This window comes from Anastrepha ludens, chromosome 6 (genome assembly GCF_028408465.1).
Source record: "Anastrepha ludens isolate Willacy chromosome 6, idAnaLude1.1, whole genome shotgun sequence".
Classification (NCBI taxonomy): Eukaryota; Metazoa; Arthropoda; class Insecta; order Diptera; family Tephritidae; genus Anastrepha; species Anastrepha ludens.
Window position 1 is genome coordinate 87,459,369 of NC_071502.1, and position 16,624 is coordinate 87,475,992.

Consider the following 16,624-nt stretch of genomic DNA (forward strand, 5'->3'; position numbering starts at 1 on the left):
TTAGGTAGATAACCGTTCATTCATATTATTTTAATATTATTTTATACAGCAATGAATATTAGCATTTTCGTTATTTGAAAAGTTGGACATTGAACATAAAAATTCCAGCTGATTTCTACCGAAAAGTGTTGTATACGCGAAGTGTTGGTTTGTTGCAATAAAATGCGATTTTTCTATCCCCATTTCATACCCTTCCTAAGAAATTACAAATAACTCCGAGATCCAGGGGCATTCTGATTAGTGACACAAAAATCATCGGCCGCTTGTATGGTCGAAAACGGGTTCAAAGCAATATTCTCCAACCTTCGTCCTTATCAGTAAGGCCGAACACCATTGATGGTGGAACGACCTTTATGAGCTTTACAGCGGCATATCATATGGTAAAGGGTCTTCCAATAACAGGTGTCATTTTGAATAGTCGGTAGATGTCACTTTTGAAGCCGTCATTTTTTGATATTTGACAAGTAGAAACTACGCCATTAATAAAAATGGAACGATAGACACTTAAACAACGCATTGAAATTGTTAAAATTCGATGTGAAAATTGTAAAAATTTGGCAGTAAAACTCGAACATTTTTGGGTCATCGGGAAGCACCTTGTCAGAAATTGGTGAAAAAATTCGAGCTTTTGGGACAAGTTAGTGACGTGAAGAACAAAACCCGTGCACGTCGCTCGACAGCAGCCGAAAATATTGATGTTGTAGCCGAAAGTGTTGATGAAAACCCAGGTTTGTCCATTCCTCGTCTTTCTTTGGAATTGGGCATTCCGTATTTGCATAAAGAGTTAGGTCTTAAGGCTTATAAAGTCCAGTTAACACAAGAACTCAAGCCAACCGATTATCAACAACGTTGTGTCTTTGCTGATTGGGTCGTTGAAATGCATGAAAATGATCCGGAATTCTATCGAAAACTCTATTTGAGTGATGAGACCCATTTTCACCTCCGTGGCTTCGTCAACAAGCAAAATTGTCCGATATGGGGCCCAGAAAATCCAAAAGTTATTGTTGAAAAGCCTCTCTATCCTCAACGAGTGACTGTTTGGTGCGGTTTATGGTCCGGCGGAGTCATTGGATCTTACTTTTTCGAAAATGAAGCTGGAGCAACAGTTACGGTGAATGGATTGCGCTATCGAGAGATGATTAACAATTTTTTATGGCCGGAATTGGATGGTATTGATCTGGACAACGTTTATTATCAACAAAGTGACGCTACGTGCCACACAAGCAACGAAACCATTGATCTTTTACGGGAAAATGTTAAGATAAGACCTCTCATTGGAAAGCCCTTTATAATATAGTATAATATATATGTATACTGGCTTGTTCTGTAATTTACTTCGGCGACTATATGTCAATGAAATTTTCAATGAAATTTACTCGGAAGTGAATTGCAAAACCTTCACTATACCTAATGCAGCAACTCTGACGGTTTTATGTAGTAGCTAGCGTAGATTGCCGGCCCATGCTTCTTGTGGGTTTCCTAATATTGTTTTGTACCATAGTTGGCAAAAATTAATTACCAGTTTCTAACTGCCAGGTGTAAGCTACTTAAATGCCTTAGGGTTCCTTACCAGGGTTATAGTTTTCATAATTCGTCATGTTCATAAATGTGATGTTGATGCCATTATCTCTAACTGGCTTCAAGCTGTGTACCAACTCAATTATTTCCACTATTTTTACCATGTAACAAACCGGCATCGATCTCAGCTTGAAATATTCTATAATGATTAGGAAGTCTGTTAGACTCTTCGAGATCAAAATGAGGGCAGAAGACCCCCGTCTTCGTTGCGGAGCATAGGGTCAAAGTAAAATGTTTCCATTTTGTGCGATTCCCGGATATATTTTTCACTTGCTGTCAGGTCACGTGTTTTGTCGAAGGCTTTTTATTCCTCTTCGATGCAACGCCGCCAAGAGCCCCTCTTCTGCCCTGCCCTTGGGAGTTTCAGTCCAGCGCTTGTCTGCTCATTTCAGTAACACCTTTCCGTAGGTTATGGTCAAGCCATATCCATTTACGTTCTCTTATTTTTGGTTTTTGATGGCACCGTCGATGCAATTCGAAATTAGATATCCATTTGTCTGGCCACCAGGTACGTGGAATGCATCTCAAGCAGCGGTTCATGAACACTTGAAGCTTCTGTACAATTTCCTGTTTCACAGGCGTAGAGCAGAACTCATTTAACATTGGAGTTGAAAATCCGTATTTTTGTTGTAATGTGAATTTGCTTGAACTGCCACACGGGACGAAGATTTACAAATACTCCTCTTGCTTTCTGCTAACTTGTAGATACATCCTTTTTGCATCCGCTTTCCACAGTAAAAACTTTTACTTTTACTTTTACATTTCAATATTTTCCTCTCCGATATGGTAGAATGTACTATATCGTTCGTGTGCACGGCCAAATGTTTGGTTTTCTTTGCATTGATTTTAAGTCCAACGGCACTAGAGTGTTTTACGAGATCATTCAACTTGCTTTGCATATGCGATTTGCGTAGAGAGAATAGAACGATGTCATAGCAAAATTTAGGTATTCGAGATGTTCCACCCGGTCTTACGCCAGCGTCGGTTTGGATGGCATCCGATAAGATTCCATCATGAGAGATTCGGCACTCGAAGGCTTCGTATTGCGCCTTTATTAAGGCGACAATATTGTGAGGAACTCCTTTTCGATGTAATACACACCATATGTAGTCGTGTTTAAGTCGTTCAAAAGCTTTTCATAATCTTTTGGATCCGTCTGTAAAGAAATTGTATGCATGGTAATGAATTCTTCAATTTAATCATTTGAAATAAAAAACAATTAAATTGAATTCCTTTAAGGAAAAATTTTTCTACAAAGTATACAGACCGAACATTTTTATCGATACACAAAAATCGGCTAATTTGTGATTGTAATATAAATAATTATAAAAATATAAAAAGGTCCCATTTTTGAAGAATTACTATGCAAAATTAGAAAACAAATGATCCAGCAGATTTTGGCTTATGGCATATAGGGACTTCAAAAATAAAAAGATTCAGAAAAACGCTCTAAGCTCGAGCAGGCATAGAAACTTTGCCTGGAGCAATGTACACTCAAATACTCATTACTTCGGCGATTTTTCTCTGACGTACTTGAAATGTTGACCCGATATTTTTGAGCTTTCTTTTTAAAATACAAAAAAAATGTATGCAAATACTTCAGAACTAACACTGATCGGCGCTGATGCCTTGGTCATTTCGGTCTCCTTTAGTGCCGGCCAGTGTAAAATACCCTCAGATGAGGGATTTCTTGTAAATAAATTAATTAATCCCACTTTCTATCTATAAATGAAATATTATGGCGTTTTATCTCTCAAAGTGTACTCTCTCATATGTATTAAAAAATATATACCTACATATGTATGTACATACATAAATATTGTTGGCAAGAGTTATTGCATTCATGCACACTCCAGCAATACTTACATATACTCCGACAAATCCAAATGCAACACATTCATTCGTTGGCGCACATTAAACGTTCGAGAAAAGTACAAAAACCAACAAAAGAATAGCAATACATGCATGTGTGTATGCATGAGTGTATATGCGAGTATGTATAAGAGCACGAAATAATAAAGCAACAAACGAATGGATGCATGAGTAAATCACCAAAAGCGGCAGTGAGTTGCTGGTTGTGTGGCGAACAGCTCCAACTTGCGGAAAATACCTACATATAAGCATACATACATACATAAAATCGTATATCCATATGAGAGCATGGCTGTACGACAGCCAAGCCAAGCAAAGAGTATTACGAGTACGCTGGCACAGCATGAGGTACACAACCAAAATGTGGCATAAAGCGAAAAAAGGCGGAGTCTAACAGCTTGCGATTGGAGCCGGCTGGCTGACTGGCTGACTGCCTGCAAGGCGAAAGTTTTGGGAGGGGAGCGCCACTTCAGGTGGGGGCGAAAAAACATATACAAAAAATGTACAAAAACACATAGGGGCACATACACACATTCATAAAAATTTATGTACCTACACGCAAACATACTCGTACATAAGAGCACAATGTGCACTCATATGTACATGTATGCAATGTTATATATAAAGCCAACAACAATAGCAATATAAACTCTTCTAGCTCGTGTGCAACACATCCGCACACACACGCTCGCATCCAACACACATCACAACACATTACTTGACTACATATGAGCCATTCGGCGGTGCTCAAAGTGCCAGCAGTAAAAGCAGTCAACAACAATACAAATAGAAACAATCCAACAACAGCAGTGAGCAGCTCTAAAAACCGAGTGTAAAACATGCAACAACACCATAGTGGTACTCACAACACGGGCGCATTGGTACTCACACTTGCGTCTCCACTAACTACATACACTGCAGTGCATGCATGAGAATGAGAGCTATGCGGGAATTGAGTGAGGTGTGTGAGCAGCACATTGACTCCCGGTGACTACCTATCTCCGTGTAGTGGGTGAGTATGCAGTTGAGTTTGGGCCTCTTTGGGGGCTGGAATATTGCATGAGCTGTACGACTGCGAGTGCTGATGAAGAAAATTTAGTTAAAATTGTTGCTCGTTGAGCTATGAGCGACTGAATTCTTAAGTGATAAGTGATGCTGCGTCCTTTACCAACTGTTATCGCATCACTTGAGCTAGAAATACAATATTTGAAAATTAAAAGGAGAGTTACTGGATTAGAGTATATATGCGCATACATCTGTTATGGAATTACATGGGTACACCTGAAATTCTAGCACTGAAATATTATTACTGACTTGTGGTTAGTTGATTAGCAGTTGGAACTTTGCAAAGTAAGGAAACTTTTCTAAGCAAAAATATTTTGAAGTTGAAGCTTTTTGAGAAGTTAAGATTTTGAAAAATATTTCGTTTAAAATACTTCGTATTTAGATAATAGCTATGCAAGAAAAAGCTCTGAGCTTGACCTTCAGCGGGTGGTAGAGGACATAAGAATTCCTCTAAGCGAATTACATACTGCGATTGACCTGAGCGAAATCGCGGAAACCAATAAAAAGTGATCTCTGACTACTAACTGCAGGGTCTCTAAAGCGCTCTGGTCAAAACTGAATCTTAAACAACAAATGTCTGCTCGGATTCAACAGATCAACTTCCAGCGTCCTCACAGAGTCCTTATAGGTGTTATAACGGGTCACTGCCCTATTAGCACCCTTGCCAGTAGAATTGATGGTACCTCACAATGACTTCTGCAGGAGCTGTTCAGATGAGGAAGAAATTGAGTCGGTACAATAGCTCCTGTGTGAATGTCCTGCACGTCAAAGAAGCCGTGCCAAATATCTTGGCGATTATTTCTTTGAAGACCTGAGAAATTTGCAAAATGTCTCACTGAAGGGACTAGTTACCTTCTTTAAAAGATCTAAGTGGTTTAAGCAACTTACTTATGAGAAAGAAATCAAATGCAGGTATCATAATCGGCCTTAGAGCCACTTCGCCTCGATGCTAGCAAAAATCCGATCCCCTTTGATGTGCCACTTCACCTAGGTTAGGTTAGATTGAAGCCATTATCCACTATGGGTTACACTTAGGCTCATAGCCATTGTGATGTCGCGTGAGGAGCTTGTCCTTATGCCTCCTAAAACCACTGTGTACTTTTCAAAATTAAAAAAAGTTCCCTGATTTCCACAATAATGAGGTCTTCCAATCCTCTAAAAATTATCTGCCTAAAATCGTAAATCTATATATTACATATATATATTTATATACACATATATATTAATTGGCGCGTACACCCTTTTTGTTTGTTTGACCGAGCTACTCCTCCTATTTGTGGTGTGCGTCTTGATGTGGTTCCACAAAAACAAAGTTTAATCTACGTCGGGATAAAGAAGGACAATGGCATAGAAAATGTGAGATCATCTCCTCCTGCCCCTCATTTAGACAGCATCTGCAAAAGTCGTGTGTTTTCACGCTCATACTCAGGGCGTGTCTCGTTATAACGGAAATCAGTGTTCTAAGACTGTGCTTATTTTAGCTAAGCAGAGATTCAGAGCATTTAGCATTGAGAGTCAGCCACTATTTTCGGGCAATTCTGTAGGTAGTTTCATTACGCCACATTTCATTCGCTGACCTTACAATTTTCTCAAAAATAAGTAACTTACAAGTCTGCAAGAATATTTGTCATTGTCTGGGTACTCATAGGTCAACTTGGTGCCAAGTCTCGCTAGTTCATCAATATTACAGGAGCCATGAACCTATGATAACTTTGGCTGAAATGGCTCCACCATCTCGTTAAGCGAAATGCGGCATTTCACGGCTACCTTGTCGAGATTGTCGACTGATTTGTGACGGATTTTATCACCGCCAAGCTATCAGTGAAAATATAGATATAATCTCCAGGTATCGCATCACATCAGTTCAGCCAGAAAGAGACTGCAGTAGACGGTAAGTCGAAAAGAAAAGAAGATCTCCAGATCTCTTTGGAATGTACCGCTCAGCCTATCCTGCTCTCGAGCCCTTGTCTAATCATTTACTTAAGATGTTCAACTTTATTCCCGCACTGCGAGCGATATATCTTGCCTGCAAGTCCAATGGAGAAGGGGTTTCAATGTCGCATATAATGTTTTTCATGGCGCGGTTATGAAAACCTTGCCCTCTCTTTTAATGTTCGCACCCTTCTCATGGGCACTCAACCATTCTACAATACCTTAGTAGAGAATTGGCCTAACTACTGCTGTAGGGCTAATGTATTATTCTGGGTTTCAAACCAAATTCCTTTCCAATTAATCTGCCACATGAGTTCAACGCAGTCATTGCTTTGCTTACTCCATCTGCAACTGTGAGCCCCTACTTAGCTTCCTATCCAATACAAGGCCTGGATATTTATTCCTTTTCTGTTACTCGAAGGGGTTTCCCCTAGGAATATTTGTTTAAGAGCAGGTATTTTATGTCTCCTGCTAACCAGTATCCGATCTGATATTGGGTAGTCCCAAAAATCGATATTTCTAGGTAATCGAAGTGCGTTGTATAATCAATTGGTTGCAGATGGGCAATCGATCCATATAGAAACTATTATTTTGCAACCATGACGCATCTGTGTGAGACCATCTAGATGTAATGGCCGGAATTGTGGAAAAACAATTCACGAATTCTGCGCGACAATGACGCACCTTCGCCTCGAATGAACTTTGTGAAAGAATTCATGGCATACAACGCTGTGAATACCTTTGATTTGGTCTCTTATGAGTACTTTCTTTTCACAAAACGAGACCTAATTGCTTTGGAATATGTTTCAGCCGTTAAAATTTATAAATCCATGATGAAATTTAATAGGAAAATCTTAACATTTTTGGTCAATAAGATTTTTTATGGGCCTTAAATATAACTAGGCTCTTAATTTGCTCAGCCATATGTCCTTTAAAATTTTCGAGATCTAATCAAATCTAGTTATTTTATACAAATTCACAAAATTTCTATGCAAAAAATAAAGTATACTATTAATTTTGAAATATTTCACGTCTAAGTAAACATTTATTTAGTCAAAATTTAAATATATTACGAATATTTCAACTTACTTGCTTACTTCAACAACAAATTGTGTGTTTTGTTAGAAAACTTCAAGTAAAAAATCGAATGACTGAATGCCAATAATTAAGATTCCGCTAAGTTCATCGTAGTTTAATCATTTAATTTATTATCAGTATTTGTAAAAAGCATTTCAAAAAGTGAGCCTGGATTTTCTTTCAAAACGAAACATACCAAAATTAAGATTCTTTCAGACTTTAATTGTTGAGAACGTCAAAACGCGTAATGTTGAAGGTTGTTCAACAACACTTTGCGCTACAACAGGAAAATTCTCAACAGAACGTCTAGTTTTTGATATGCCAGACCTTTCGCCATCCTCGACAGAACCAGTTTCTTGACATTTTTTCACCAACTTTTGAATTGTCGACTCATTCGGATGGTTATTTCGACCAAGAAAATCATGAATTCTGCGACATATTCTTCTAAAAGATGGACCATTTTCGTAATAAGTTGGAATAATTTTAACCTGTTGTTATTCAAGTACTGTAAAATTGTACATCTGTGTACTGGACAAATATCGAAGATGACTGAAAAAAGATGTACCATCTAGGAATTATTCTCTACGTCAAAAAAAAAATCTCAAATTTTTTTTAAAAGAATTTTGAATAAATTTATCTTGATAAAAGATAATGATTGTGAAAAATACTGTTGCTTGGACGTATATTTAGTCAGTAGAAAATTTAATATGTAAATTTATTGCACGAATTCCGTAGATCGAGTACTGAATAATGTCTTGGCGGTATCAATTTAAAAAAATAAACATTAGTAAAATTAGAGTACGCAGCGGTTAAATAGTCTCAATAAGTGCTCAGTATTGTTCCTGAACACAATTTTTTTGCAAATTAAAAAACAAAACAAATAAGAAAAAAGATTAGAAAATTTTTGAAAAAACATTTGAAAATTTTTGAAAAAAAAATTGAAAATTTGTGAAATTTTTTTTTTGATTTTTTTTTAATTTAATAAGATACTAATGCAAAAATGCGAAAAAAGGTAGAAAATTTTTTTTTTTTTTCAATTATAAGTAATAATGGTTGTAATTTTGATCAATCGGTCCGGAAAAACGGCTTGATGGATCGATTTAAAAGTTTACAGGGTTATTAGTGGAATATTAAACTGTAAAAATCCCTGGAAACATGAGTTCCCGCATTAATATTTGAAAGTGAGCAATAGATTTTCTGAAAAACCGTAAAAGGGCGTCTTTTTGTTCACTTCAAACCAAAAATTAAATTACAATCCTATAGGAAATTTATTCCACTTTCCAAAACCATTGTTTGATTTATTGTGGGGTTATTAGTTGTTGAGATATCAATGATCAAAGATAAAATGGTCTTTTTTTCGTAAAATGCGGATATCTCAGAGAGGAATGATCGTAGCGAGAATTCAAAAAAAAGCAAATTGAAGCTAAATAATCAAACTAGTTGACTGTATGGCTAGTTTTAGCAGGACAAATTTTTCCAAGCCCGTGCAATCAAAAAAAAAAAAAGGAACAAATTTCGAAAATGTTTGTGTCGTTAAATAAAGAAAAATCTTGCTTACAGATCTTAAAACTAGATGTTTAATAAAGCTTCTAAATGGTTTTTGTCGGAACTCCGTACGCAAATTTTTCACCGAGATACAGCTTTTCAAAAATCACTAAGAAATTTAGGAAATTTTACTGTTCCCTTAATTTTTGTGAGAAGTGTATATTTTTATAAAAGAATATAAATTTGTTCCTTAATAAAAAGGTTGAGGATTTCCTAACAAACATATTAAGTTATTGAATATTAAAATATTGGTTCCCATGAAATACCGGACAAAAACTGAATTCTTTGAGAAGGTGATGACGAATTAGTAATGAAATCTTTATTATTTTAAGTAATATTCAGTAAACATGGATCCTTTCTTTCAGAAAATCACTTTGACCAGAAATACCTCTCACAGCACAGAAAATAAAAATGCAAATCAAATGTTTTTATCTACCTATATGCAACTCGGATTTCTACATACACCATAAACTTACTTACGTACCGTTCTTAATGAGAATCAAACAAATATATGTATATTGGTATATTTTTGTAAGGATAGTCATAAATTAAATGCCCAGATATGCATACGTGTGAGGCGACAGTGCCTCCTGTGCGACTCAACAATAATTGGGCCACCCGAATACCATTAGCAGCAAATGTATAAGTACTCCCTCATAACTCTCCCTCTCTCACTCTCTTCACAATAAAATTTCCATTGGTAAAAATCTAACCTAGGTTCGTTCTGCAGCGTTATGCTACTTATGTTTCCAGTGGCACTCGAATATTTGGCAGCAGAGAGAATAAAACACAACAAGTCCTTCCATTGACGTCGTCGCCATGTCTGCCGTGTGCGCTGCAGTGTTGAAAATAGCAGCGTAGCCGGCAGCAGCAATTATATTGGAATGAGCTACTACGCGCAGCAGAGTGCTCCCCACTGGGGGGCTAGCAGCGCTCAACCGCGTACGTACGAGCGTATACCAAGGCAATTGTCAGCAAGACAGAGCGCAAGAGCGCGTGACATGCGCTGTAGTCACTTGAGTGATTTTACTTGAGGCTGCAATGTTGTTGGTTGTCTTTTTCCCATGTAGAGGCATTTATGCTTTCACACTCAAATTCATGTATTTCAAATACTGTACTGGGCATTGCTTTTTTTTTTTTGAGGGATTTTTATTGTAACTGCTCCATTCTATATACTAATGGGAGTTCTCAGCTGTAGTATGAATATGAATTTTATTAGGTTTTTAGTTTTATTTATTTTATTGCTATTTGTGATTTCTGTATATGTAGCATAGGAAGGGTTAAGCACCGGCAACGAAATGTATACGAAAGTGTGCGTATCTTTTTAGTTGGATAGTGCAAAATATTGATTAATTGTTGCCGTCGTCGCGTTGGCACAAAATTTATACATTTGAGGCAGACAAATTTTTGGTTAATTGTGGTTTTAACGGGTTTTGCTGAATTATTTGTAATCCATTCCGTGTTTAGTGATTTGCATTCTTGGTGGCTTAGTCTCTTGAATATCTAAAATTAGGCACAATAAAAATAATTCCTGCCGAGGTAAAGTTTGAAAAGCCAATTGAAAAACTGAGTAAATTTTTAGTTCTCCTTTAAAGCAGCGTCTAGTAAAGCACGTTCACATATGCAGTGATTAGGGAGAAATCAATAAGAATTAATTTACCCATTCACATTTGGCAGATTAGCTGAAAAATTGACAATCAGCTGTCAAGGCTATTCTGAAAGTTTTTTCTTCATACCAGTGAACTATTAGTAAACCAATAAAATCCATTTATTTACTGAATTGCAGTTCATCCAGTTTAGCGCTTTGTTAATCACCGTCAACTCCTTTTTTTGCAACTAAGCTTTTTCTGCGATATAAAAAAATCGAGCCTTTACGCACTTTGTATGCAAGAAAAGGCGTGACAACTCAGCGAAAAAAGCATTAGAAAAAAATTAGATATATTCGATAGTGAAATGAAATTTGTACTAAAATTCAATGGGCTACGAAACTGCCTACATTTGTGACACAACATCAAGACGAACACCACAAATAGGAGGAGGAGCTCGGCCAAACTGAAACTATGAAACTGCGTACCCAGAAAAATTCTTAAAATTTTGGTTAAAAAGTTTAATGTTTCGATGAAATTTTGAAAAATTTTGTACAAAGTTTTAGACTGCATTACACGAGTACTTTTATGGTTTTGTTCTAGTATGAACAATATTTTTATAAAAAAAAACGGTGTTGTGTTTTCAATTTCACAAAGGGGTGATTTGTAAAATTCTCATATGGTTATAAGAAGAATTCGTAGAGGTATGAATTTAGGTATTTATTTATTCAGTAATGTCTAACCAAAAATTCAGAACAGACATTTAACAGATTAATTCGTAACTACAATACCAGTATTTTTTAGAGTTTTGAAGATTAAAAAAAGGAGTAAAGTTAAATTCCCAAGATAAGAAACCATTAAATTGTTAATAAATATTTGTTTTCCTTATTCACTCCGCTCAGGAGCATAGGACATCGAGAAGACTCTTCCATCATACACGGTTCTGGCCTGCTGTTTTTGCGCCGTCTCATCCGATGTCGGCATATGTTAGAACGCGCAACATCGATCTTTTCCAAGCATTGTTTGGCCAACAACGACTTCTAATCCCTTACAAGATCCAGTCCAGTGCCATTCTCGTGATCCTATCTGTTGGTTTTCTAAGCGTGTGACCCATCTAATGCCACTTTCTGCGCTGAATTTGCCTAAGAATGAGTTCCTCGTTCGTTGATCTCCACAGCACGTCGTTGCTGATGGTGTTCGGCCTGAATTTTGGGGTATTTGCTGACGAAATATTGTAGCCTCTGGGTGATGCTGTTGAGGGCTAGCCATGTTTCACTTCCGTACAACAACACTGCCTTTACACATGAGCCGAATATTCGTGGTTTAGTGCGCCTGGAAATTGTCGAACTCGCCCATTCTGTATGTATTTGCTCGAACGCCGCCCTTGCTTTGTTTTGCCTGCACTTGGCATCTTCATCTGTTCCGCTGTATGTTCAGAAGCTTTCGACAAATTCCACCGGGCACCCGTCAACCATTATATGTTTTCCTTTTTTGTGGTTGACACTCATAGCTGCTAAAACGAGATGAAAAAATATATACAAGTTGAAAGTCAAATTACCAAATTATTAATTAAAAACTGAAATAACAACATTTTCGAAGTATTAGTTTGATTTGTTTCATATAAAGTAATTAATTGATTTTAAATAACCGTTAAGAGGTGTTAAATGATCTTTGAAGCCTAGAAAATCAGATTTTATGACATTTTTCAATATTAAGAAATATACGATTCATAGGTAGGTAGGTAGGTGAAATGATTGAAGTGGCAGTCTGGCACTCCTCAAGTAGCACTAAGCTCCGCTATGATACAATTATGAGACCTCTAACAGGTAGATACCTACAGCCAGCCAGAGCTGTTGGTATAATAGAGTAGATTGATTCGATTTTGGTTGGCGCACTGCCCCAGAGTGTCGAAGAAGGGAGCGCCCAGTGACCTTAGTCGTCTAGCTGCCAAACCCGGACATTTAAAGAGAAAGTGCACAACAGTCTCCTTCTCTGAAAGGTCCCCACAGCTTCTGCAATAGGGGTTAAATGGTAGCTAGCTTTTCCGCGTATGTGCCGATCGTCCAGTGACCGATAAACACAGCTACCAGTTTGGAAATTGAATGGTGAGGAGTCCAAAGAACTTTCAGAGTCCTGTGTATATCGTATTTGGGACAAAGGGTTTTCGAAATAGCACATGAAGAAATGGAGATCCACGTTTTCTGCGGTTTCCTGAGAAATAATTTGTGCAGTTCCGCTTTAACAACTGTCAGGGGGATACCGATGACCGGGTAGGAGTGTCTGAGGCCAATTCGTCCCCTTCCTGGCAAGCTCATCAGCAATTTCATTCCCCTCTATGTTCTTATGCCCTGGAAATCAGATCAGAGATATAAGGTATCAGGAATATAAATTTTTCAGCTCAGCTGTAGAACGGCAGGGTCACCAGAATTTATTATTTCAGCATACACTTTTAGATCATCCGCTTAGAGAAGAAATTTAGCAGAGAAAAAACACGAACAGAGATCATTAATAAACAAAACAAATAACGAATGTCCTAAAGTATTACCCGACGGGACACCATAGGTGGCCATTAACTGTCTCGAAGAAACCACATCGATAGCTACTCTGCTACTCCTCTTTATTAAATAAGATGGAATCCAATGAAGAAAAGTCGAATGAAAACCAAGATATGCCAATGAAGTTATTAATATTCTGTGGGAAGTTTTCTCGAAAGTTTTAGAGAAGTCCGTGTACCAAAAAAAAAACAGATCTTCGTAACAAATCGTAACAAATTCACAAGACGACAGAAGAAGAGCCCGGCTGAGAAAACGATGGAGAGATGACTTTGGAGCTATGGGCATATCTGATATCAAACGAAAAACTGATGACCGAGTGACGTGGAAGCAACGGTTCACCAAGAACTGTGATGCTTAGATGATGATGATGATATGTAGATTGAGTCAATTTGAAATGTACTCTGTAAGCCTGCCTGGCAATCTTCAGAAAAAACTGACAAGTGAGATCACGTAGATCTTGCAACTACGAAACCATGTTGGCTAAGACAAATCAGACCAGAATATAATTCGTCTTTCACAACCCATTCAAAGAGTTTAGAGACCGCAGATAATTCAGAAATTGGTTTGTAATTCTCAATATCGCTCTTATTGTCGCCTTTTTAATTCGGGTGACTGATGACAGGTTCCAGTTATCGATAAATGTCCTTGAAGAGCATAGGATTTATTAAAAATTAATTTTAAAGGTTGCACCATAGAGTCACAATTTTTGAATAATGTTACAAAAAGTCCAGCTTGCTTTGAAAATCCCTCAATAACATCATCATCTGATAGAAGAAGTGAACCCAAGTCAACAGTAGAAAACCATTCCCTTGAGAAATTTTGGCGAATGGATGGCAAATATTCCTGATAAAGATCCCCATCATACACGAAGTTAGACGAGAAGAAATCAGCAAATAAGTTATCTGCACCATTCACAGAGGAAGCAGTGACGTCCTTATAAAAAGAGTATTAGGAAAATCAGAAGCATTTTTCATCGATATATTAGGTAAAGTCCAAAATAAAAAAGACTGGCGTCATGAAAATGTTTTTGATGGCGCCATCTTTCTAATGAGTTAATGTGTTGACAGTTACATCCCTAGCTGACTTCCAGTGAAAGTTTGGTGACATTCGGTTGAGTAGAAACGAAGTTATTGCGTCTAAAGAGTCTGTACGTTTGTGTCATCGGTACAGGAATGAGTTTAATATCAAATTTTATTTTAAAATATGTAAAACCTTTACCGAAACATTTGAATTGACGAAAAAAGTTTATGGCGATGATTGCCTATCTCCTGCCAAAGTTCATAAGTGGTTTACACGTGTCAGAGATGGTTTTGAGGACATAAATGACAATGAACATACGGGCCGCCCAAAATCTGTAATCACCGAAAACTCCATCGAAATTGTTGGTAAATTTATAAAAAATTAACCAAAATCATCGTTGAAATTCATGGAATCGGAGTTGAAAATCTACAAAACATCGATTTATCGCATTTTAACTGATCAATTGAGCTTACGAAAGGTCTGTGCACGTTCCACCCCACACAAGTCAACTGAGGACCAAAAATTGCTCTGAATTCAACAGAAAAGAATCGAAAGACCTCATTCAAGAGGCGTGAAAAGACGAGAACTTCCTTTACAACATTGTAACTGGTGATAAAACGTAGTGTTTTCAACATGAACCTAAAACTAAGCGTCAAAGTGCCGAATGGTCCCAGACGAGCCACCACCCAAAAAATCGGGTTTGGAGAAGTCAAAAATCTAGTCGATGCTCATTTGTTTTTACGATTACAAGGGAATTGTCCACAAGGAACTCGTGCCAACGAGCCAAACCGTCAAAGCATATTTTCTAACTTGGCGCTTTGAAGCGTTTGTTGCATCGCATGCGTCGAATTCACCCTGAATGCCGCGAAGGAGGAAGTTGGCGCTCATGCAATGCAGCATCTCATCGATCGACTCTTGAGCCTGATTGTATGACTAGAAATCGCATTTTAACCATCAATCACTCACCGTATTCACCTGGTATGGCTCCCTGTCACTTCCACCTATTCAGAAAATGGAATTTGGCAATGAAAGGAAAACGGTTCACGTCCGTAAAAGCCATCCAACAGGCTTGTACCGACATTCTGGTCAATGACCTGAAACACTGTTTCGTAAAAACTTTTAGATCACGCAAAGCAATGTATCGAGGCCAGAGGGACTATTTTGAATAAATAAACTCGAAGTCATCAGAATAGAGTTCCTGTCGTTTCCATTTTCTCTCAGTCTTGTTGTTTTTGGACTTCACCTTGCATTTTCACAAAACATTCTCTAAATTCTGTGCAAAGTACGTGCTTTACTTATATCAAAAAATTTCAAAAAAAAAAAAAAATCTATTCAATTTCATTTCTGCCCATCAACCTGCCAAATGGAAAAAGTTTCATCAATTTGGTACTAGAAGCCCAAAAATGGCAACAATGTGCAGGACTCTGCAAATTGAAGAAAAAATCTTATTTGACCTTTCAAATTTATTACAAAACATTATTCAAGAATTCCCGATCGAGCAATTATCACTCGTTCCCTTGACAATCAGTTCTACGTTATTAGGACGACATGGATTTGTATCCCGCCTAGAGCTTTACTTCAGCGAAATTCCTCAAAAATTACAACACCAATAACTAAACCAACAATAAACAGTTATTACCAAACTCCAACTACCCTTTTATCTTGTTAAAAATTTGAGAAATAAATCAAACTTTTAAATAAACTTTTCTCATTTCCTTAATTAAACAGCCAATACTCCTACTACCACCGCTCACAACCATCTCCCAACCACCAAAATAGCTTTAATTTTCTTTGATTTGTGTACCAACATAAATTACTTTCTAATCATAATTAACCGATTAAATTTAACTCTTTTAGAAAAAGACAAATGCGGGTGGTGAAAACCAAAACCAATACACCAAACGGTAGATCTAGGAACAGGTGGCTTGGCTGCCTGATTTCTATTGCCACAGAAGGACAGACAATGACGTTCGCTAATCACTTAATTAGTGATGGCAACGCTGCCTAATGGCCATACCCATTTGGATATTTGGCATTAGAACTCTGATTGATGTGCAGCGCATTTGTTCTATTCAAATGAATGAGCGAATGAATTGAATGCCGCTAAAGCCAAAGAAGTGGCAGTGCATAGGGAAACTTTCACTTTTGCCAGAAGTGAAAATTCAATTTCCAAACTGCCAAATTGATTGACGGTGTACAGGCTGATGAGCGCCGAGCGCCAAGTGGCGCAGTGACGGTGGTGCTGGTGTCGGTGGCGCACAGTGGGGCGGGTTCATATATTTTTGGGATTTTGGCTTCATATATTTTCAGTTTCATTGTAAGCCGTTCAGTTGTTACGTAGTTAAGAAAAAATCGAAAAATGGTTGAAATCGATCACTTCCTAGGCACACCTCT